The sequence below is a fragment of the Dromaius novaehollandiae genome, chromosome 8 (genome assembly GCF_036370855.1).
Source record: "Dromaius novaehollandiae isolate bDroNov1 chromosome 8, bDroNov1.hap1, whole genome shotgun sequence".
NCBI lineage: Eukaryota > Metazoa > Chordata > Aves > Casuariiformes > Dromaiidae > Dromaius > Dromaius novaehollandiae.
The window spans coordinates 16,660,518-16,684,070 of NC_088105.1; the positions used below are offsets into that span (position 1 = coordinate 16,660,518).

The window sequence follows — 23,553 nt, forward strand, 5'->3', positions numbered from 1 at the left end:
GGAGGGCAAGCATGGGGCCCCCTGCTCATAGGAGCAGAATGTGAAACGCGAGGCCTCTCCCTCTGAGGCTGGTGTCTCAGCTAACAAGCTGCAGCTTAACGTATTCTCTGTAGCCAGCTGAATACTTAATTGCTCCTTGCAAAGTGTAAAAGGTTATTGAGGAGGTGTTTGAGAGCACTCCTCATGTCAGAACACCTGGTAGTGGGGTAGGGGAATATTTGGGTTCATGATCATGTTGAGAAAGCTGGAATTTGAAGCCAGGCCCCCCATGCCTGGGCTGTTCCTGGAGAGGCAGGCAGCAAAGCGCCTCTCCCTAGTCAGCTGCGAAAGGAGTGTTTGGGGTGCCGAACCCCAGAGAGAGGTCCTGCGCTTGTTGCTGTAATGGCAAGAGGGAGCAGCACGAAATCCAGAGCTTTAAGGCTGCAGTCTTAGTCATGACTCTCCTCATTATTCCCCTGCCTCATTTAGGAGCTCTCTTTTCACTGTGCTGACTTCTGAGAGTCCTTTTACATAGAGAGTTCTCTGAGCACTATATATAGTTGACTAGATATAAATCTCTACAGATATTTTCAGGATAGATGTTTGAAAGATAATTGCAACATTTATCACTTCTGTAACTCTAATTCTTTTTGTTGATCTGATCTATCTTTTGGAGTCTTCCCCCCCCCCCCCCTTCTCTCTCCCCTCCCCTTAAAAATGGGTTTCAATAATTGTGGTTTTGGTTGACTCTTCTCCTCAACTAAGAGGCTAATATTTCTTTGCTGGATATTCTGTTTTCCTCTTAGGCCTAACTTGATATCACTCCTCATGCTGAAGTGAGAGCTCCTGAGTGATGTATGACCCAACACAGCCAAGCAGTCTGCACTCGGGATGTATCTTCTCCAGCTGGATTGTCCTCCGAGAAGAGGTTTAGCAGGTAAATCAGAGCCACCAAGAGTGTACTTTTAAGACTGATTTGTTACTAAAACTTTACACTGATATTTTTGGCACTTTCTACTCTTTTAGAAGATCTAGTCATCCAAAACAGTCTAGTTACTCCTCTCTAGATGCCTTTGGGGCTACTTGGGAAAATGGATTGTAAAAATGGTGCAATAATATGAATCTTGCTGTCTCTCATTTGATTTCTTATTTGTTAATTTGAGACAATGAAGGAGAACAAATGTTGCTTATGTAAAATGAGACTGTGAGTGCACAAACATGGAAAACGTGTCTGCTCTTGTGAGAGGTGTGGTGTGCAATAGCTAATGACGAGGCACAGTTGAAGAGTTATTTTGACTAAGGTGGATGCTGTCTAAAACAGTTCTAGTAGAGCTACTCCTTCAGACTGTGTGTCTTCCCTCCACCTTTCGTGCCTCCTTTCCTCCCATCTCCACAGCACTGTGTCCTGCATTTTCTCTTCATGGTGGGGGGGCCGGGGAGGGTTTATGGGGGAAGGCTGCCTGACAATAAGCATGTGCTTCCAGCTGGGATCTAATGATAAAATTCAGAAATACGTTGCAAAAATGCACAGCAAGATGGGTAGAGGGGAAATAATAGCCTCAGGAGCTATCCTTCTGCTGTGAACTGTGGCAGTATAGACTGCATGGCAAGGTGTTGTATGTCTGTGGCTCATGACAAGTTGGTAATTATATGCTGAAGATAATTCAGTGCGCTGTTTACGAGTTGGCGGTGAACTTGTCATGGATACTCACTTGGGACCTGATTATATTTAGGTTTGTTTGACTTTTTCATCATACAATATTCACATTTTTTTCTGATTCATCTTATATGATAGGGAGGGGGAAATGACATGAATTAAATTCCTGTGTACTTTTCCTTTAGTATATACTACCACTTTCTCTCAAACAAATGTCTGAAGAGACTATCTCGTATTCTTATCATTACTTGAAGGCTAGCAATCCACACCTTTATCAAATCAACTGAAGGAGGTAAACTCTATGCAGAAGATCTCCAGTTGTAAGAAATCAAACCTAGTATCTTTTAATAGATACTCCTCAGAGTTTGTCATATGCGCTTACAAGCAGTGAATTGTTCCAGGGGTAGCGCTGGGCTAAACAGTAAGTCTTTGGAGTACGTTTTTCAGAAGGGCCTATTGTTACTTTACTTTGCTCTCAATGAAGTTAAGTGGGAATTTTATGCCGACTTTTAATTAGAGTTGAATTTAGGAAAGGCTAATTACTTCTCTGCAAGGAGGATTTTTCAGATCAAATCATCAGAACAAACCATCAGTACTTGGAATGAATCCAGTCCAGGCTGACTGCACCAACCTCTGAATAGCCTTTGAAACAGTTCTAATGAATGACATTAATTTAGAAGAAACTAAATACTAGTAAGGCATTGATGAATGTGGTCAGATTAAAATGATGAAATACTAGAAGTATCTTCAAAGAATCATCCATGGTTAGATCCAGTGATCATTAGTAAGTCATTTAATACACTGTTAACATAGTGGTCTCAACTAAATTTAGAGCATTTACCAGCAGTTGCCATGGGATAGTATGTGGCATACCACAGTTATTCTTCAGTATGAAGGCAACTAAGTAATGTACAGAAATTAAATGCTATAGCTAAAATGTAGATATTTTCCACTTTAGTCATTGGCTGATGATGCAGGCTTAGGTATAGACTTGACTGTATGTTTACTACATGTTTAAAGTTTGTCTCAGAATATTACTGACATGCTAGCAGGGGCTGAAGGACAAGAAGAAAATAATAAGGGCGGAACTGACAGTGCGGTTCAACAACCTAATGAAGGGGTTATAGAGAAGATGGAGGCAGACTCTTTGCAGAGGTGCACAGTGAAATTATAAAATGGGAAACGAGTTACAGCAAGGGAAATTCTGACTAGGTATAAGAAAAAAGTGAGGTGGCAAAACACTGGACGAGTTTGCCCGAAGAAGTGTTGGTAATTATACACTGAAGATATTTAAAAATTGATTGGACAAAGCCTTGCAGAGGGTAGTGTCAAAGCTAGCTCTGGCTTGAGCAGGACGTTGGACTAGTTGAGCTCCTGAGGTCCCTTTCAACCTCAATTATTTGAGGAGTCTCTCTGATGTCAATCATGTTGGGCGTACATCCATGAGGCTTGGCGAAACTGTCCAGAGACGCTTTTGTTTGTAAAGATGTTTCAGACTTTTGTACCTGTATTTAAGGGTTTATTCACTTCTGTCCCAGGAGCAGTAATAGCTATGTTTCCAAAGCTTATATATGTGGAACTCCTGACAGCTGTTCACAGTGTAATGTAAAAGCCGATAGTGGAACAAAGGGAATATGCAAGTGGCCAACTGTCTAATTGTTAGCGGTGTTTTGCTCACCACTCGAAAATATTAAGTATTCCTGACCATTTTTTGCTTCAGATTTCTTTTCTGGTCTAATAATGGATTTTTGATATGCTCTAGAGAGCAATAAACCTCACAAGACTTTAAAAAGCAGATCTATTTCTATGTTTTTCTGTCAGCTGCTTTACAAGAACTCTTGTATCTGAAGGACACTCTTGAGCTTTCTGTTCTAAAGGTCACAAGTAATAAATGTATCTTTTTGACTACTGACACTTTAAATTTTCAAGAGAACCTTATATTATTTGGGCTCTTCATATGTGTGGATAACTTCAGTGCCTGTTTAATGTTCTGTTTGAATGGTGAGAAGGACTGAGTGAATAGCTGAGTTTTTTTGTTTTGTTTTGCTTTTATACTCAGCTATCCAATGCCAAATCATTGTAGTTTGGATGAGGTTTAAAGTAGAATGCTTCACCATTAAATTGCAGGAGAAAAAATAAACAAGCTTGGTCACTCTTAAAAATATAAAGTACAATTTTGTTTGCAATGGAAAGCATGCCTTTTTCACTTGGGACAAAAATGCAAAACATTGCAACAATGGGGGGAAAAGGTGGCATGCTAATTTTTTGGTGGAAACAATTTTAAAAGTTGAGTTGAACTGTTGAATATATTCTGTTGCTTCAGATAATATTAGCAGCTTTAGCGTTTGCTCAAAAGCTTCATGGATTTCTGATATTTAGCTCTTCTGAGTTGAGAATATGCCTTTAATAAGCAAAAATCATTAGTAATTTGTATATGATCTTAGGAATAAGCCAATATTGGAAAAGCTGGCTTACTGTGGATTAATAAATGTTTCTTCTTAGTGTGAATATTATGAAACTCTAGTTTGAGGTGTTAGTGTTCAGAGTGATGAACAGAACTTTTTTTAAATTAGAGAATCCCAATCTGAAAATAGGAAGCATCATGAAAATTTGAAAATTCTTTTGGCTAAATAAACCTTTCCAACTGAATTGGAGCTGTCTGTCTGAAGGCTTCCTGCAGCAGACCAGCTTTTAGGAGCAGACCTTCCCCAGAATCACTTCTGTGACCTTGGAACAGCTTGCGTTTAGGTTTTGATGGAATTAAAAAACCCACATGTACCACAGGCCAAAAATCTGGATTCACTACCTAGCTTTGTTAGTGACTTCATATGACCAGAGGTTCCCGCTGTTTAACTTCTCAGTTAGGATGATCTAGAAAAAAATACCTCAGATCTTTGTCACATAGTAGTTTAGAAATTGAATGTATTCTTGTTTGACATGCTGTCAAAGTACAAAGTGCTGTTTAATCAATATTTGTTACTGTGATTAACTTCTTTTTATTGTGAATAATATGTGCAAGTAAATGTCTGACTCCAGAAAAGAGTGTTTCAGTATATCTGGGGTATATTACTGAAACTGGAAACAAAAAAAATCCTTAATGTAAAAATAAAAATATATACACCTGATCTAGTTTAGTTTAATTATGCTAACTTCTATTTATGGCTCCCTAAGCATATCCTGTATCTTCAGTTTAAATTCTCACGCGATGTCTTTTGTCTGGCCCTGTATTATTTGTACCTCAAAAATATTTCATTAATGTTTACGGGAGTCTTGGCTACGTGATGAATGAGCTATTATGGCCGTCTGGGTAAGAAATTTCTGTGGCACCTAAAGACAGAATTGTGTCTCAGCTATTTGCTGGCAGAGGAGGCGGCTGACTGGCAACAAGTGGTGCAGCGTATGAAAGCAGGTAAAGCGCGGCTGCGCTGGTGTTATTATCACGGTGCCCCATCAGGTGATGCGTTTGGCATTTTGGCGTCGTGGCTGCAGCAGGTCTGTGATTTAAATGCCGTTAATGGCGCAGGGAAGCAGTCGCGTGGAGCCTGGAACGCTACTACATCTCTGGGTCCGTGGCGGCGGCGCAGATAACCGAGCCCTCTGCGCTCGGGCCGTGTGTCCAAAGCTACCGTCCTGCCACGAGGGCAGCAGGGCTCGGCCCTGTGGGCTTTTCTTTCTTTCCCTCCTCCTGGTGCAGGCAGACATTTTCTGTTCCGTTTGCTTGGCTTGTATCGTTACAAGATCCAAGGTGAAGGGAGACTGCTTGTATTTTTGACTAAGCCAGGGCCAGTTCACACATTTGGTGTAGAATTCGCTATTGTGAATAGTTGTGACTGTTGTCTTTGTGCTTGTTGCTTTTTGAATATGCTGCTTTATACTTCCACTGAAGTAGCACACAGAGCTAATTTTACCAGAAGCTATTGGTGTTTAGCTGTAACAGAGTTACGCATAGTCCTGTGACTGCATCCCAGCTAAATATCTCATTTGTTTCCACCAGGCTGTTGTCATGTTCTGTTTTTTTAGGCTTGTTGTCTTTTCCCTGACTCATGTGTGCTCTCTCGTGCACTTGCTCACTTGTGTCTGCTCGCGCTCATGAATGCGTTCCCTCTTTATATAAAGTATTTTTTTTTATTTATAACTGACTTTGTTAAGCTTATTGGAGCTAACTGGCTAAGCACATTTCCTTACCCACACAGAAGCCAGACCTTAACGCACCTTAGCCTAAGGTATGCGTATGCTCTAATTGTTTGCCAAATTTGGAGCGAGTCTTTCCAGAAGCAGTTCCTGATCCAAGAACCTTGCAAAATGTGTACCGTGTTAATTGTGAAGCTTTTTTTAAGTATGTATTTCAGAGGAGGAGAAGAAATGCTGTGTAAGTGAAACTTTTTTGAAGTGCACCAGCACTTCTAGCAGGAGATTGTGGTAATAGATGTATTATTTCTTCATCCTGTTAGAATCCAGACAAAAGAGGGCAGCCTGGGTAAGCTATACTCCCTCACGGGGGGTTTGGGGGGGGTCTTTTTTCCTCCTCCCCCTTCCCCCTCTTTACAGTGATTCACTGTATGCAGGTCTGGTGCTAGGTATATGCTAGTTGTTACCGATTTTGGTTAAGCCCCTGTACTCTTCAAAACATTCATGCAGTGCTAACAGCTTTCAAATCCAGCTTCTGTTCTGTGAATATGTTGAAACTAAACATTAATAGCTGCTAAAGAGATAAGTAAGTGGCTTAAGAAAAGCTATTTTTATTAGAAAATTTGGCGTATGATAAGTGTGTGCATATATGTATGCCTTTCTCTTCTCATTTAAAAACAAGTCATGACAAAAATTCAAAGCATATTTCTCTGCTAGAAAAATATACAATATAGGTCTACTTTATACCTAAGGTAAAGAGAAGTGAAGAAAAATCAGGCTGCTATATTAATCCAAAACCTCTGGCTCTTAGCAGAAGTTGCTTAGAGAGGTGTGTTTTATCCGGTAGGTATCAGTCATCTGTAGCTACCTCTTCTAAGCAGAGTCTTTGAAATGTGATAAGCTGATCGGCACAATGGCTTTTTTTTTTAATCCTGTGCGCACACTTATATAACGGCTCAAGTTCTTTCAGAATCTAGTACTCGAACGTGCATAAAAAGTATCTCATGACTGCTTTGGTTTTGGATCAGCAGTCAGTAAAATACAAAAGGTCCCCTGGCCAAATGAAAGCAGCTGTCTGCGCTTTTTCCTTTCTGAATATTAGTGAAGATATCTCAGTTAAAGAAAGATCTCATCATGCACAACTGTGCGATGAAGGCTTTCTAGCTTTTTATTTTTTCTTTCAAGCTTTTTATTTTTTCTTTCAAATAAATGTTTGGTGGCTTTAAGGTTTATTTGTCCGGAAGTCAAAAAACTTTATCTAGAAAGTAATAAATCTGGGAAGTTTACACTTTGGTATAAACTTGTAATAGCAAAGGCAGATTAACTGGTATAAGCTTGGAGCGTGTTGGGGAGCTGCACAGCTTCTGTCTTGCGGAGATCATTGTTTTCGTTGTCATCATTATTCAGAGCTGTCATGAGTAAATATCCAAATTTTGGCTCTTTGGGTATGAGCATTGAGAAAATCTGGCTTCCTTTTTTCCCTCCACTCCCCATACTTTTTCAAATTTTTTTTACTGTCCATACCAATGTTGTTATCCCTCATTTTTACTACAGTATGTCTTTCTACTTGATTATGCAATAGAAATCATACTAAAAATGAGTCTTCCTGTACTTTTAGTTCCTACTGTAACTTTTTTTTATTGCTATCTCATAGGAATCATTATTTATGAAATCCTTTGGCTAAACGTGATTGCACTTTCTTACTCTGGCTAGTTGCAGTGATTAAAACAGCCTGTTGTACACTTATTACTGAAAAAAATCTAGTATCTCAAATTAGAGACTGCTGACTTTTGCATTCTGAGCTTCCCAAATTCTGTATTTGGCAAATACATGTGTGTGTGACATAGTTTACAATTTAGCATATATTACATGTTTGCAATCTATGGCTGTGAAATTTGAATAAACATTTGCTTGTTTAATTTCTATGGTTTGTATTTTGTGTCAGATTAAAAATGAGCTGAAGCACATTTACAGTAAAGATAGAATTTACATATGCCACACGTGGAAAATAGTCAAAGGGGACTATGGACCGTCAAAATTCTTGCAATTTACTTGTGACTTCTGCAAAAAAGGATATGATTTCTTCCATAGAGCCCTTGTTGTCACAAAAGGCTTGGTTGGCAGGCTGCTAATTCCTTACTCTTTCTTGAAATGCATGGAAAACTAGAATTTACCTAGAGCTTAATCACCTGTGCTAGAATCTTGTTCAAGTTAGTGGAAGTGTTTGCAAGAATAGCAGAGTCTGGAAGAACTTATGGGTATTGTAACAGATGTTCTCAAACCGAATTGCTAATATCTGTGAGGGGTCACAGACATTCAGAGAAAAGTCCTGTTTGAAGAGAAATAAGCTATTTTTCTTGTGCTTACTGCCACAAAGCCTCTGTCCTTTGGTTTGATGTTATTCCTCACAACTTGAAAGAAGTAATGGCTAGCACTTTCCCAAGCTGGTTTTTAATTTCATGAAGTTTTAATTCCATGATTTTATACTAGTCCTGTTGGAATAATTTCTGAAAGGGAAGGAAGCTTTTCTTCATTCTTACGTCTGTTTAAATATAGAGTGAATGTGCATAATGCTTCCATGTCATACAAGTGTCTCATGCACTTACATAACTTTATGAAGAAATGTTTTGTACACAAGTAATTCTTTCAGTAACTAGAATGGTTGTTACTTTTCTGCTAAAAGCCCGGGGTGTATTCGGTAACGATTAAACCCGGAGGAGAGCACGGTTCACTTCCTGGTCCAGCAGTGCGCTCCCAGCTGCTGGCGGGATAGTAGAATTCCAGATGTTATTGTTTTGTCATATGGAATGAGCAAGGCTGTAATTGTTGGGAAGCAGGGATACAATTCGGCTATCTGATAACTCTGTATGCCTTATGCCTTGAAATCCCTTCAATGTGGCTGCAGTGATGTGGACACAGCATATTCAACAAACTGTATTATGGGGCACAGTCTTTCAGAGGCCTTCCTACTGCCCAAGCGCACACAGCGCTTAGGTTGGAGGACATAATAATAGAATCTTTAATCTTGTGTAAGGCAGAAATTAGCTAGTGCTTACAGCAGCACAGATGATCACTGGGCATGTTATCTAAAGCTTCTATTCATTACTTTACTCACTTTCCTAGCATGAGCCATAATTGCAGTGTGAATACAGAGGGCAAGAAGGAAAAGTGTCTATGGAAGTGTTTCTAGATGTTCAACACCAGTGTTCCCCCCACTGCCAAGTAGGGCTGTTCTTACAGGACACTAAAAGCTTAATAAAGCTTGGAAGCAAAGAACACGAAGAACTTCAGCCCTTGATATTCCTGGCTTTTTGCTTATTTCAGAATATATTCTACCATGGTTCAATGCACATGTGCTCAAATTCCTTGAACATGTTCCTGACAGGATTGGGGGCTGACCCTGGATTCCTTCCACACCTAATTATTCTAGTAAATGCTATGGATATTCTGGTCATGGGTTCCTTGTTTTATATTATTTCTGCAGATCAGCTAAATGATTTCAATGTGCTAGTAGGCAGATGATCAAGGTGCTAGCTAATCATCACTTAAGGCAGAAGAGGAACACCGACCACTAATTTTCTACAGGACTGCTTATTGCTAATAATATGTAGATTAATAGTAGCTTCTTATGACCTGCTTGTGGACACACAACTCCAAATGGGGGGGGGGGGGGGGGGAAATTACCCTGATTTTCTCTCAATAAATGGAAAGACTCAGAGAAGTGTTAAAGGAAAAAAACTTGATTTCTTTTCTTTTCTTTCAAGATCTCTGTGAATTGAGTTTGATACCTTTGCATAACAGGCTGCTGCTATCCATGCTTTTTCTGTGTGTGTGTCTTTTGTTTTTTGTTTTTTGTTTTTTTTTGGCCAGGATGTTCTGAACTATGATCTAAAGCAAAGCATAGCTCTCACTTTACAAGGGAGAAGGAGATCTGCACCTCTGTGTTTAATCCCAAGGGTATTAATCATGGACACCTTTAAAAGGATCAGGAAACACAGTTTGAACTAAATCACATTGGACTGCTGTCTATTAAACCACCCCGTGATATTGTTAGCAGTGCTGTGTGCAGGAAACTGAACATTACTGCTGGGAAAGGAAGCTTTACCATACTTTTAATGAAATATTGCAACACTTTCTATTTACTGCTAAGTGAGCTGTATAGTGCTGAATGAGGACCCAGCTTTTGTTGGCCAACACAACATGCTGTTGGCATGTTGATCAAAAAGTCTAAGTTATGGCTGCAGCATGCGTGTGTGGAGGAGAGGGGGGACAACCTCTCCAACAGAAGTGTTTCTAGAAACTCAACCTAAAAGGTCTGGCAGGAGGTGTCTTATTTGTATCCCACAAATAGTACAGTTACTATAGTGTAGTTAGCACACAATGATTGCGTGAAACTCGGCATGGATTAATTACTTGAGAACCGAGTCTGCAGTTTTCATTGTAGTTCAGGCTGTGGGTACCTGAAGAGGCTAGCTTAAAGGCTGGATTTACACACTGAGGAGACGGCCTTAGATCTTCTCTTTACTTTTTCTGTAAAGGTGAATAATAAGTTACATTTATTTTCATTTTATGTACATACAGCAAGCAAAGCTTCAGAATGGCTGTACTGTTGGCTAATGAAATTTCCATCTGCCTCTCCCTTGAGGAGAGATGTCTAATATGTAAACAAACACTTTTTTAAAAAACCTTAATAGCTTAAAGGCAGGAGCGAGAGACATCCATATACTTATGCTCCCCAAGCTCAGCCTTTTAAATTCAGAGTGTTGTCAGTTCCTCCCGACTTCATGTCAGTGGCACATCATCTGCCACTGTAGAGCAGTCATCATACTGTACAGGAAACAGGGCTAGGGCTCACTCACCTGGGACTCGAGAAACTTTTTTCTTTTTCCTGCTCCTAAACTCTGTGGCCATTTCTCTTTTACCTTTCTAACTGGCTTAGCCTGAAAGTTTCAAGGGAGAGGCGGCTAGAAAAGCAGGACCTTGATTTTGGCTGATGATCCTAACATAGTATTTTAATAGAAATTTGTAACTAAGGTGAGAGTATCTGTCAACAGTATACAGCTCAGCTGTCGGGAAAGACAAATCGCGATGATGGTTCTCAAATCCCGAGAAGCATACTTTGTTTCACGGAGGCAGAGGCTGGTAGGGGGTTAGCAGTAGGGAGAAAGGTATCTTCTCTCCCTTCTGGGTCCCTGGAATTAGACATTCACTTTGTCTGTGGTCTAGGTTTGTTACTAGATGTTCAAGCAAACCCGGAGGCATCTCCTAAATGAGGGTGCATCTGTGTAGCTTTTAAACTCAATTAGCCCTCTCTGTTTTTTGCATCCTGCAGCAGTTATAGTGGAGGTTAGGTGGCTGTGTGAGAAGCAGAAGAGGTGGGGGTCCCCATAACCAACCCCCTTTCTCCCTCTTGTGCAGTGGACTACAGCTGCGTTTTGCATGGCTCTTGCAGCAGATACCTGTCCAGAATATTAAGATGTAAATGGCAATATGAGAGGATACTGAAAAAGTCACTCAGCACTAAAGAAATAAGTGATTTAGCTTTCACTACCTGACGTGAAACTCCTTTAAAGTACAAAGAATGTCCGATTGGGCTGTGCTTTGTGTAATACTGACATGATAGGTTTGCCCAGCAGGTATTTCAGCCACGCAGTGATCTTTTGAGGTTTGTGGTCTTCTGTAAAATGCAAACTTGTGATGTGATTGCTTTTTCTCTCAACTATTGCTAATGCAAAGAAAAAGTGGCCTAAGAAAATCCCTATGTGCAGAAATAAGAACAAAGTAGAATGTATTTAACAAAGCAGTAGAACCATATGTTACTTTTTTCTTTTTTTTTTCTTTTTCTTTTTTTAAAAAGCCTAATATCTGCCTTAAAGAAGAAAGCTTTGTTAGGGTTCAAGCACAAGAAAACACTTGGCGTGATTTGAACAGCAGTATTTTTATACTCTGTAACATGCTTTTGTTGGATCAAAATCTTCACTCCTTCCCGTTTGATCTAAAGGTCCAACTGTGTTACATTAATTTAAGTTAACGCATTATGCTTGTAATATGATTAAAGGCGGCATTAGAACTTAGTAGAGGATATGTTTTTCTCATTCTGTTAGTATTTCCTTTGCATATTTTCAGAAGTATGCAAAGCTAATTACATCTGGTTGACAATTTGGTGTGTGCGTGTGTGCACGTGCCTGCCCCTGTGGGGGAAAGCCTGAGATGGTTTGAAGAAACAGATTTTTCCACGGGCGTTCTTCTGGGGAGGCTTTTTGCACGAGGAGAAGAAAGCCCCCTTGCCGCCCCGGAGCGGCTGATAGCCTGGTGTTTATGGTGTGCCTCTGGAATGTCAGCACTCGGTTGTTCTTGGAGAAGGGCCTGGAAACCTGGGTTTCCAATATTCTGTGTGAACGTCTTAACTGTCAGACTACTATCCATCTATGGAGAGATCATGCTGCTAGGTTTTCTATTCCACCCTTTTTTTGTCATGACCTCCTTTGCCCAAAAGAAGAATAAAATAATTTAGAAGTATGTCTTTTTAACCTGATGCAAAACAAAAACTTTTCAAACCTCTCTATCATTCTGTGAAATGGAAATCTTCCTTTCTCATCAGCCCTGACAGTAGTGCACAGATCAGTTGCTTATGGTGTCTTGTAAAGAACAGACCTGAACCTGGACTTTCCTTAGCAATGAAGTGATGCAGTTGTGTAGGTGCAGAGAGGAAGGCGTTGTGGTTGTGGCTGAACAGCTCTGTTTGGAGTAGTGGAAAATTCTTGCACTTATTCCATTGGGTCTTGCATAGAAGCATCTTGCTGTCCTGCACACTTATATGTGTACTTGATATTTTGCTCTTTTTACACACAGTGAACACTGGAATTAATGCTGTCAATGTGAAAGCTGCTCTACAAAACCAAAAACGTGGTATAAGGGAAAAATTGTTATTTATAAGGCCAAAGTGACCCTTTATGGAGGAAGAAAAAAAAATTCAATATGACATGTTTAAATCCTTCCCCTTAGTTCATTAAAAAAAATATACAAAGACTTAATTTTATTATTGAATGTTACAGCAGCTCTCTTCAAGTAGAAATTCTGAATGAAATTGGTGAGGTCTGTTCCTAAAGGTGCAGCATGCATGCTAGGACATTACGTATGTGTGTGTGTATATATAGTTTTTTTTAAATGTACTTGAGCACAGGTATGTCTGATTTCTGTAAAGCTGTGTCTGTACGAAGAAGGCTTATGGTTGGATTATGCTCTGTTAGGATGCCCCTTTCTTTTGATATGTTTTTTTCTTCTCAACACTTACCAGTAAAATATGTCTTCATGGATTTCTGAGTCATTACATTGCAAAAATAAACTGACTGTGTCATCCATCTCAAGATGGGCTTCCACCTTGTTTAAAGATTGGTGCTTTTTTCTTTTATTCTTTAGAAGAGATCACTTCTTAATTAGATTCTACCTACTTTCCAAATAAGCTGCTCTTCATTTTTAATTCAAAGGAACAAGAGGAGGTAGCATTAGATATTTGATCTTTTTAAAACACTTCAGTCTTTCTTTAAATACTTGCAGCACTGAAACTTTCCCTTGGAAGGCTGCTGTGACATTCAGATGTTTGTTGGCTGGACATGAAAGTGTGCTTTGGATACTGTTTAGAACAATCTAGTGCCCCATAAGTTCAATACACAATAAAAGGAAGTAATGTTCAAGACCTATTGTGTGGGGATTGCTGCAGACTGCTTTTCTCTTAATGCTTTCAGCTTGCTGGAGAAAAGATTGTTTTCAAGGTCTGTTTGAGTTACCTATGTGAAAGTCTTCATTTTGGGTCCTTCTTAGTTTTGCTTTGACCTGTTTTTACAGTTCGTAGTGCTGCCTGCTGAACACGTGCGGTGAACAGCTGCACCACCCGAGTCCCTGCAGGTGATGTGAGCTGGTATGATTTTTATAACTGCCTAGTCCATGATGTGCAATCACAGAAGCTTGATTTAGGAAGGAAGAATCATATTCAATCATGGATGTCTTCAAATGTCTTAACCTAGACCTAGGACAGAAACCCGGCATGGTATTTTCTGACACTCTCTGTGCTGAGCTGCCTGGGATGGCTTTCTCTGTGGCTCCTGAGCACATCAGATAAAGTTCAGAGCCTTCGAGTAATTGCACATTCCAAGTTCCTTGTAACATCTACAGCAATCCGGTTAGTGTTACCCCTTTTAGGACTCTTTGGTAGTAAACATCGTCAGATAAAAGGCTGCACACTCTGGATTTCTATTCTAAGAAAGTCCATTATATGCACACAGTGTTGCCAACTGACTGACTTCTGAGCCCAGCTTCTCACTGAAGTTTCAGTGGCCTGTTAACTGCACTCAGCTCCTTCTCACTCCCTGATTTTGGGGGGAATTTTGTTCATCAGATCACTTCTGTCTCCCTCATTTTCCTGATTTATTCATGTATGGACTTGTTTTATAGGAAATACATCTCTAACTACAGTTTTGGGTTTTTGTTTGTTTTTGCTTTTTGTTTTTTTGGTTAGGAGTTCAAAATAACTGTTGAAATAGTAGCCGTGACACCACTGTATGTATTTGCACTTTGGTATCTCCACTTCCACATATTTAAAATTCATAACTGAGTTTCTTTTCAGGATAATTTTAGAAAGACAAAAGAAACTTTAAACAGACCTGTATCAGTATGCCTATCTGTGAGCAGAGTTGGATATTAGGGCTGTAACATAGTGCGTATGGGTGGCTGTCTGCTGCTTTTTTTCCCCCCTCCTCTCTTTCCTCCCCCCTCTTTTCCTTTTAAACTGTAGCTCTTACTTGGCAGTGTTTGTGGGTGCAGTATCTGGTTGTTTGCAGGACTTGATACCTTAGTTTGTATAGATTTCAGTTTGGCTTATTCTCCTTGCTCTGTGAGAGTGTTTTGTGATGTCCTCTGGGAGCTTTCCTCATTTCTCCTGTCTTTACCATGAAGTGACTGTATCATGGGTGTATATATATATGCAGGACTGTGTGTGCGTGCTCATGGCATTTGCTAAAGAAACGCTGCCAAGTTTGTCAAGTCATAAATGTAATCATCACTCTAAACTGCATTCTTTAGAGACTGAGATTGAAAGGGAAAACAACAAAATCAGTGCTGTTACTCAAGAGTTGCAGTAAAGTGTTGTCCAGTGACCAGGCTGCTAAGAGTAAAGCCAGGACTCCTGGCTGCTCTTCTCTGTTCCGGTGCACTGACTTGCCCTCTTGTCCCGTGCTTATGCCCCACTGCAAAACTTGGCTGCAGCCCCCTCCAATTTGGGGGAAGTAGAAATGTAAAGATATAATCTCCACTCTTTAAAAGTAAATTTCTAGCCCTTTTCCTTGTTAAGATAGAATGGAAAGCATAAACTAATGGTAAATGTCAACTAACCACTAGACTTGAAAGAACCAGCAGCTGGCTTCTGCTTATGAAGCAGAGCAACTGTGTGGGAGGAGATGTAAAGAACCGCCTCAAATACCCACTCTTCCTGTTAAAAAAGGACTACACTGAATATGGGATTTAACCTTCAAGAAATCTTTTGCTGTTCTCTCATATTCTTAATTTAGACTTGTATGAAAATGCAAAATGGCAATTGATTAGTTTCAGGCAAAAGCATCAGACAGAGGCCCGTGTGCCCACCTGAAATGCTAACTTCTACTAATTCCTCATATGAAATGGTGCACTTAATTTCTCTAGATCAGTTTTGTATCTGTTAGTTGTATGTATCTCCTTATGACTTGTGAAATTTCTTTAGAGAAGCATTCTTTGCAGAGATTGAGAGCTCCTCAAATCAGATGCAATGTTTCAGTGCAGCAACATTATTAACAGCACTGTTAGAGAAGTATTGAAATGGCAGCACTTAAAATGCATCAGCAGCAAATCTGAGCTGATGGTTTTGCTTTGACTACAAATACACACCAAGGAAATGGATCAGGTAATATGCATTCATGATGCATAATCTGAGATCAAAAATAGTCTACAGGTTTATAATACAAACTGAGAGAAATTTGAGGTTGGTAACACCAGTTGACCTAAAAGCTGTCCAAGCAAGGTAACAGGTTTCTTCTAATTGTGAGAAGTTCATACCTGGCATGGAGGAGAGGGTTAAGGCTAACACAACCTTTTAGTGATTTCCATTTGTTTTGTTGCACTAGTTCATAGAACCTCCATTACTTTCAGAGATGGAAAGTAATACGCAGTCCCATTAGTTCATGGCACAAGTACCACCCCCCAAAACCCTAAAAACTGGATCAACAAGCAGAAGGTCCTGTTTTTTGTCCAAATATAGTCAAATAAAAGAATCGCTTAACCAGTGTATCTGAAAAATAGGGTAGTGATTTTCTTTTTTTATATGAAAACTTAAATTCTTTATCAATGCACTGAATATATTGGGCAGATGACACTGCTGTTATGAAGTCTGATAAATATTTTTCAATATAGGAATTTTTGTTTTTACATGTTTGTCGAACAACTTGCATATGCAAAGAAGAGCTGAATTGAAACTTATTTTACCTGCTCTTCTTTTAGAAGTGTCCTTTTTTGTCTGCTGACAACTCCCACTCTGGAACACTTGTCCAGAGATTCAGGAACTACTATTAACTCCCCAAGATGGGGGCAGGAAATTGGAACTGGTGAGCAAGGGCTGGAAGGGTACCACCTGGAGGGTATTTGTGACAGATAAGAGTAACAGCAAGAGAGAGAGAGCTAAAGAAATGATCAGCACTTCTGGCTTTTAAAAAGTGGGGTGCAGATGACTTGCTGTTATGTTTCGCAATGTCTTGTTCCTGGATGGCTGGCTTAGGCAGCCACATCTTTAATTTGCCTGGTCTGTAACAGCTGCTTCTGCTGCTACCACAGAAAGAGAAATTATAGTTTCCAAGCCTTCATTTCATCCCTCTTACCTATAATCCTCTAGTTCCAGTCTGTCTGACCACTTGACAAGGCTTTTTTTAATTAGCAGATCATTTTGGGTGCCTTAAATATGCTTTGCATATACAGAAATACTAAACAGCCTTGGAAACTCTTGATGCAATGGAAAAACATTCTGCTGGGAATATAAAATAGCACGTAGTGCCTAAAAATAATGATTTCTGTAATTGAGATTTTCATGTGCCTTATTAGAAGGCATCATTTACCTGTGGTCCTGTTCTAACAACAAAAATATAGCCTCTTTAAAACTCTAGTCCGTTATTTCAGTCTCTACACTGTTTTGTTAATTCCTCTGAAAAAGGCTTACAAGCTTGGTTTGGAGAAAGAAAGAAAGGGGAAAAAAAAAAAACCCACTAAGATGAAAACTTTCATTCAAATACTCCTGTGCATTCTTTGCCAGGGATGTGCTTGCTCTATTTGCCCAGATGGGACAGGTGGAGTTTTTAACCATCTCTTCCCTCACATCTGAGACTACCCTACTGCCTGATCATTGGGCTGAGGTGACACATTGTTAATAAAACACTAATAAACAACATCAGTTAGGGAAGGTACACTCCACTGCAGAGGGTAATAGCTCTCACTACTGCAAGTATTTTAATGTAATCAAAGACAAAAGCTTGTTCTAATCACTTGCTAATTGTATAGCAGAACCAACTAATCTCTAGGACGTACCTTGGACACCTGATAACATGCTTCAACTGCTGGGGAACTGACACAGCAGACATTGGTCATACTGCCCTCACTTAGCTTCGTTTGCTGGTCTGCAGCTTGTCGTGATGCCTCTGGAAGAAAAAGAAGTAAGATTTTTGTTTGATAGCTCAGGATATGCTCAGTAGATCAGCCAGTAATTGGTCTTCCCTTGGATTATCCAAGGGAGAATCGCTAGTGTCTCTGAAGGTCTGTCGGTGTTTTTGTACGAGTTTTTCTTTGCATTTTCAAGTAAAGTATATTGTGCTTCAAGTTTGCTCTGAAAGAGATTATTCAGAATATTAAACTGAGAGACAATATTGTGGGGGAAAAAAACTTATATTTTCAATAACTTAAAAATCACAGGTAGGGCTGTGCTGTTTTGTTTCTTGCTCTTCTGATTTGCTGTTCTAGTGAGATTATTCAGACATACAAAACAAAGAATTCCCCAGGAAGTAAGCTGCAGGCTACTTGTCAGTAAGTATTATTACTTATCAGTGCTGTAGATAATGGTATTAATAAAATCCTCTGAAAAATCAAGTATTAAACCTGTACACACAGTTCTCTTACCATAGTGCAGCTTTCAATTTATTTTGTCTTAAAAACATGCACACGTGCATGTATGCACATACATGTGTGCACCCACCCCAACTCCCCCTTACTTAGATACTCTAAATACTCAGAAATCTTGCTCAGAAAGAAATACAGCTCTAGGTAATAGTCTGATCTTTATTGGTACCATGCACTAATCCTGCTGAAATCAGCAGGAAAAAAAAAAAAAAAAAAAAAAAAAAACAAAAAACTCCTGCAGGTTTTCAATAGCTCTGCAAATTGGTCTATCCTTAGGCTGCGATGTTCAAAGGATGTGGGGGACTACGTAATCATAACCAACTGTCCCCTTACCCTGAAGTGCAAAGCATTAGGTGATGGGTCCCTAAGGCCACCTAGTCCTTGGCATTCAGGGTCGAAAATGCCAGCACCCCCCGGCCCCCCCCCCCCCCCCCCCCAACAAATGCTTGAGTTTCTTATTAAAGTTGCTTTGTTACACTGGATTTGTGAATTAAGTCTAGTATCGAGCAAGTATGGTACATTAAATCTAAAAAGACATTTTTTTCAAATCTATACTTTTCAGGGTCTCATGTGACACTTTGAAGAGCTTGTGGTCTGCAGAATATTACAGTTACAAAGCATATGCTTAGTAAGACTGTTTTGTGGAGTTAATCTTCGTGCAGTTTCATAGGAGACATTTTGAGATTTTCAGATCCATCTTGTAAGTGTAGCTACACCTTCTCCATGGCAAGTAAGGGAGGAACATGCAAGGCTGAATTCTCTGGATAGCTTTGAAAAGCTCGTGTTTGTTATTTCTCTATTTTATAGGACATGGGGGGGGGAGCCCTTAGGAATTAAATCACCCTAAACATCAATGCTTAAACAATGCTAAAACTGAATGTTTATTGCAAGGCACGGGGCTTTAATTACATAATGGCCATTAATGCTAAGAAATTGTATGCGAAATACCTACACTGTACCAAAGCCAAATAAAACACCAGTCTCCTTGCTTTTTGCACTCTGTGCCACGTATTGCCAGGACATGCGGTCATTAAAATGAACTCAGTTGCAATGAGAGGCATTAGACGAAGGTGCAAGACTTTGTTTTGACTTTGTGGCTTTTGTAGGTAGAAATAATTCTAGGATTTGATCTTCAAGTAATCTTCAAAAGTATTCAAACAGAAATGGTGTTAGCTGGGTGAGAAGAGAAGAGACAGGGATTTATGCGAATTTAAGTGATAGTATTTTTCAACTGCTGTAGTGTTTCTACGCTCTGGTACTACTTTTCCTCCCAAGAAGACTCTTTTGTTAGTCTGGAGAATGAGTTTACCAGCTGCATTAAAGCATATTTGTTACTCCCTGTTCATAAATCCGGTCTCGTTTCTTATTTCATTCTCTGTTGTGTGTCTTTCACCTGGTTAATAACTGCAGCCCTTGCTCTCTTTTTTTCTTTTTAAATATAGCTCTGTTCTTAGTCTTCCTTCCAGAGCTTGTCCACACAGCTAAGTCTCCTTCTCTTGCAATACTTCAGGAAATCAGGCAATCAGATCGCTTCCTCTTTTTAATCTATGTGTTTAAGTGGAGCAGTTCCCCTTTCGCTGGGTGTAGGACAGGAGGAGGCTGGGATCAGCTTTACAAAAACGTGAAAGAAACCCACAAAACTAGCAGTAAGAGGATCCCAACGATAGATACAGATCTCTTCCTATGTGCCTGCAGCAGCTCGGGAACTGGGACCCCCGCTGCTGTGGGAGGCTCCCCGGAGCTGGTGCAGCACTGCAGTGGGGCCCCCACGGCCCCTGTGCCTGAGCCGCTCGGCCGCCCGGGCCCTGGCGGCAGCGCGCAGCACCCTGACTCTTGCTGATGTTGTCAGAGTTCTGCGGACAGGGCTCGGAGCATGTTTGGGGGAGCGTGGCCATGTGCGAGGCTCTGCCCCGGGCTGGAGAGGAGGGCGCCCGCCCCAGGAGGCGAAGGCCGCTGGCCGCAAGAGGGAGCGTCTCGTTAGGGAGAGCAAGTAGCACGGCGGGGAGGCACACGCATCGCATGCGTTTGATCTGGTGGAGAATGGAGACCAAATGGAGGGAGGGTGGAAGTGGTGCCTTTGTTGTGGTACCGGGAATGGCTGCGCCTGCGGAGGATGGCATTTATCAGAGCAGATGAGAGGGCTCTGCGGTGGCGGGAACTTGACGTGAGGAGGGGCTGAGCAGCGGCCGGATGGCGAGTTGCGTAGAAACAACAAATACCGCTTAGATGCTGTCTGGCGAGGACGATGGAGAAAATGCCTGGATTTAGTAAGTGGGAGGATGGTGGGATGAGCCAAAGGACTGTGAAGAAATTTTTAATTAAAAATAAATAAAATGTAAGCTTGTAGCTAAATTAACATACAGTGTTCAGGGTTCCTTCTTGTGTCCCCAGCCCTTCGCTTCGTATGGGATGAGGAAAGTACGGTGGTTTCTCAGTACAATTCCCCCTCCACCGTGGTGTTCTTGACTAGTTTTTCTCAAACCTTGGAGGGGTTTTGCTCGCTACCAGAAAGATCAGCATGCGTCGCTGGAGTGGGGAGGGCGAGGGTGGGCACCGAGGGAGAAGGGCCCTGGCCCACGGTGGGTCTGGGCAGGCAGAGCGGAGGCTGCCGCGCTGAGTGGGGAGAAAGCAGGGCTCTTCTGTGCGGCGCCTATGGCCCGGGCAGCCCCGCGACCGCTGCGGTGCGAGCAGGGCAGCGCCGGCGTGCGCCCTTCCCGGGGACCTTCCCGGGGTAGCGCGGCTGTGCAGCGCCTGCTACGCTGGGCGCTCAGCAGCTGTATTTCATTCTCAATTGCAAACTCTGTCTTCTGCTAATACCAGGGAGTGAAGGAGGGGCTGGGTCATATCTTTAAAGAGTTTTTCAAATAAATTTAAAAAGCAGGACATTTAATTACATTTTTAGCCTTTTCATTGTATAATCTTTCCTATGTTCTGCTTATCTTAGGTTAGTGTTTCTGCCGAAAGACTCGAAGACTTTGGTTGAATTCGGGTGGTTCTGTTGCTTGTCGCCAGATACGCAGAGGCAGCCTCACGTGAAAGAAAAGGGCTATTATGAGCAGAGGCTTTGTAAGAATGCTATATGTTGATGAGCAGTAATTATCAGAGCTGTGAGCGTTTTGAAAACCATACTGATTAGTAAGCCCTCATTTTTATGTCTCTGCTTCCAAAATTCCCAGTCTGATGGGAGCTTATGTTAAAAGCAGCTACTTTTGCTACTAAGTCCTAATAGATTGGAATCACTTCTATCCGCGCCTAAAATAATTGATAGCTTTTAATCTTTCATGCTGTTGTTGTAAACATCCTTTTTATGTTTAAATTAATGGGAAGGTCAAACAGTCTTGAATTTTCCCATCGTTGGTTGTGCTTTATCCCAACTTCCTGATTAACTAATTTCAAAGAGAAAATCACGTTCTGCCTTTCTCTTCCCCCACGCTCGTCTGCGTTCACCTCCATGCCGCTCTTGCGGCTCGGCCGCAGCCCCGTTCCAGCTGGGTGATGAGTGCCAGTCACGACAGTGTTATAGGCCAACAGTAGTAAACTTGCTATGAAAAGCTTGCAAACTTGGAAGTGCTTAGGTGCCAGGGTTTTAAACTCATTGCAACGTTTTTAACGATACCCTGGGGGGAGGCTCTTAATAGTAAACACATTCAAACGCATTTGAGCTAAAAAAGCTGGTTTTGCTTTGTTTTGGTTGTGCGTGTACCACAGCATTATCAGGAGACGATTTAGAGCGAGAGCGGTGAACTCTTAGCTTGGATCTTGCTGAACCTGAGGTTTTCATGACCGGAGCTGCTTTTCAGGCTTCATGGAAGCTCCCCCTCCCACCCGTCGTGACGCTTTGCAGTTTAAAACGATTCGGGGGTTAAACAGGGCTTGTTGAGCTTCCTGGATAATCAAGTATAATTTCAGTTTTTCTTGAAACGTTGTCCTGCTTTTGCTTTTGAAATGACACGTGCCGGTGCGCTACTTTCCTCACTGGTGGTTTCTACATGCAGTCTCCCTTCCCCGAGAAAACCGGGTCTGTGTGCCTTTGTCTGGGGCTGGCGGCAGGCATGTTTTGGCAGGCGCGCGGGCTGTCGAGGCACTCGGAGGAGGGGCCGCGCTCCCTCGTCAGCTCTTCGGGCAGCTGTAATTTTTGTCCACTCAGCAGTACTGCAGGGGCTTAGGAAAGGGGGAGAGCTCAGAGCTGCTGAAAGTCAAACTCTTAAAATAATTGCCAAACTCGAACAGTTTTGAGGAAGGTGCGTGTTTATGTGGAGAATCTACAAATGTTTTAGCTAAAAAGAGCTACAGATTTAAGGTTTTAGAAAATCTCCATTTCACGTACTTGCATACCTTTTCCCCGGGTATCTGTCCAGGCACAATTACTGTGTTAACAGGCTTATTTATTGTGTGTTGATAAACTGGATTTTTTTAACCCTGGTGAAAATTATTTCTTTAGTGTCGGAAAGAATCAGATCTCAAACAGATTAATTTAAAACATTTAAAGTCTTCTCTAACTTTTCTAATCCTCCATTACAGTCTTCCTTCCCAGGCCGTGTGCTTTCAGCCACCACGTGACGTAGCCAAACAAAAATTATCTAATTTTTTTAATAGATGACAGATCCCTTCATATTAGAAAAAGCATTTTTCCTCTTCAGCATTTTATGGAATATTAATGTGGATCTCTCCTTCTCATTTCAGTAGGCTATTTAAGCTCAGGGCTCATACTGTGAGCTGTTAATTAATCAGTGTGACAGATGAAGCAAGTATCCAACTATGAAAGAAAACCTTACTTCAGTGCCTAACAATAAGGATGTGAGCATGAGAGAGTTAAAGGATTATTTTTTTCTTTTTGGTAAATGTGTGATAAGGAGTCTTAAGCTGTTTGAGGTAGCGATGTTTTTTGCAGTTTGTGTCTCTGCACAAACATTAAAGGGCTCATCAATATTTTGCCTTGAAAAGTCTAGACAGGAGTTAAAAGAGCCTCTCCTACAGTTTGAAGAGATCCTGTTGCCCATAATTAATAACAGGAAACAAGTAAATAAGGCTTTACTTAAAAATGAAACTGCAACAGTAACATGTACCCAGAAACATTAGCTTGTAGCTGAGAAATGCAGCTGAGGTCTGTTGGTGTTAGCGAGCAGGAGATGACTGTGCGAGCACACTAAAGCTTTGCTCAAGTCTAACTCAGTTATGTGGTATCAGACTAAAAGTCCAAGAGCAAAGATAATGCATTTTAATTATCGATAGCGATTCCTTACTTCTGTTTACGTCTGTATCGTGGTCTGAGAACTCTTCCCTCTGTCATTATGTGAAACCCTTTGAACTCAAAAGGAGATTTTCATGTTTATTTAAAAGCTACCAGAAGGCATTTCAGACATTTCCTGGAACAAACTGTATATATGTATTTTAGGAAGATAAGAAATGAAAGGAAATTGAGGAAAAGCTTTTAATTTTCTTTCTTTTTGAAGACAGTATTGTCCCTTCAAAGATTATCTTTATAGTAAGTAGTGTGTGTGTGTGTGTGTACGCGCGCGCATGTGGAGCCCCCCCCCCCCCAAATTCCTCTCGTTTGTTAGAATCACGTAAACAACAGAAGGAGAGTAATTCTGAGCTCCTCTGTA

General features: G+C 40.9%; 1 long non-coding RNA gene across 14 annotated transcripts in view; it reads right to left on the reverse strand.

Moving 5' to 3' along the window:
• The window catches only part of LOC112994447 (uncharacterized), a 65,202-nt gene that overhangs the window by 15,896 nt on the left and 25,753 nt on the right, over positions 1-23,553 (reverse strand). For all 14 annotated transcript variants that reach the window (XR_010390155.1, XR_010390153.1, XR_010390157.1 and 11 more), the window contains exon 2: positions 17,363-17,472. This is a non-coding gene — a long non-coding RNA (uncharacterized LOC112994447). The remainder of the gene's footprint in view (positions 1-17,362; positions 17,473-23,553) is intronic.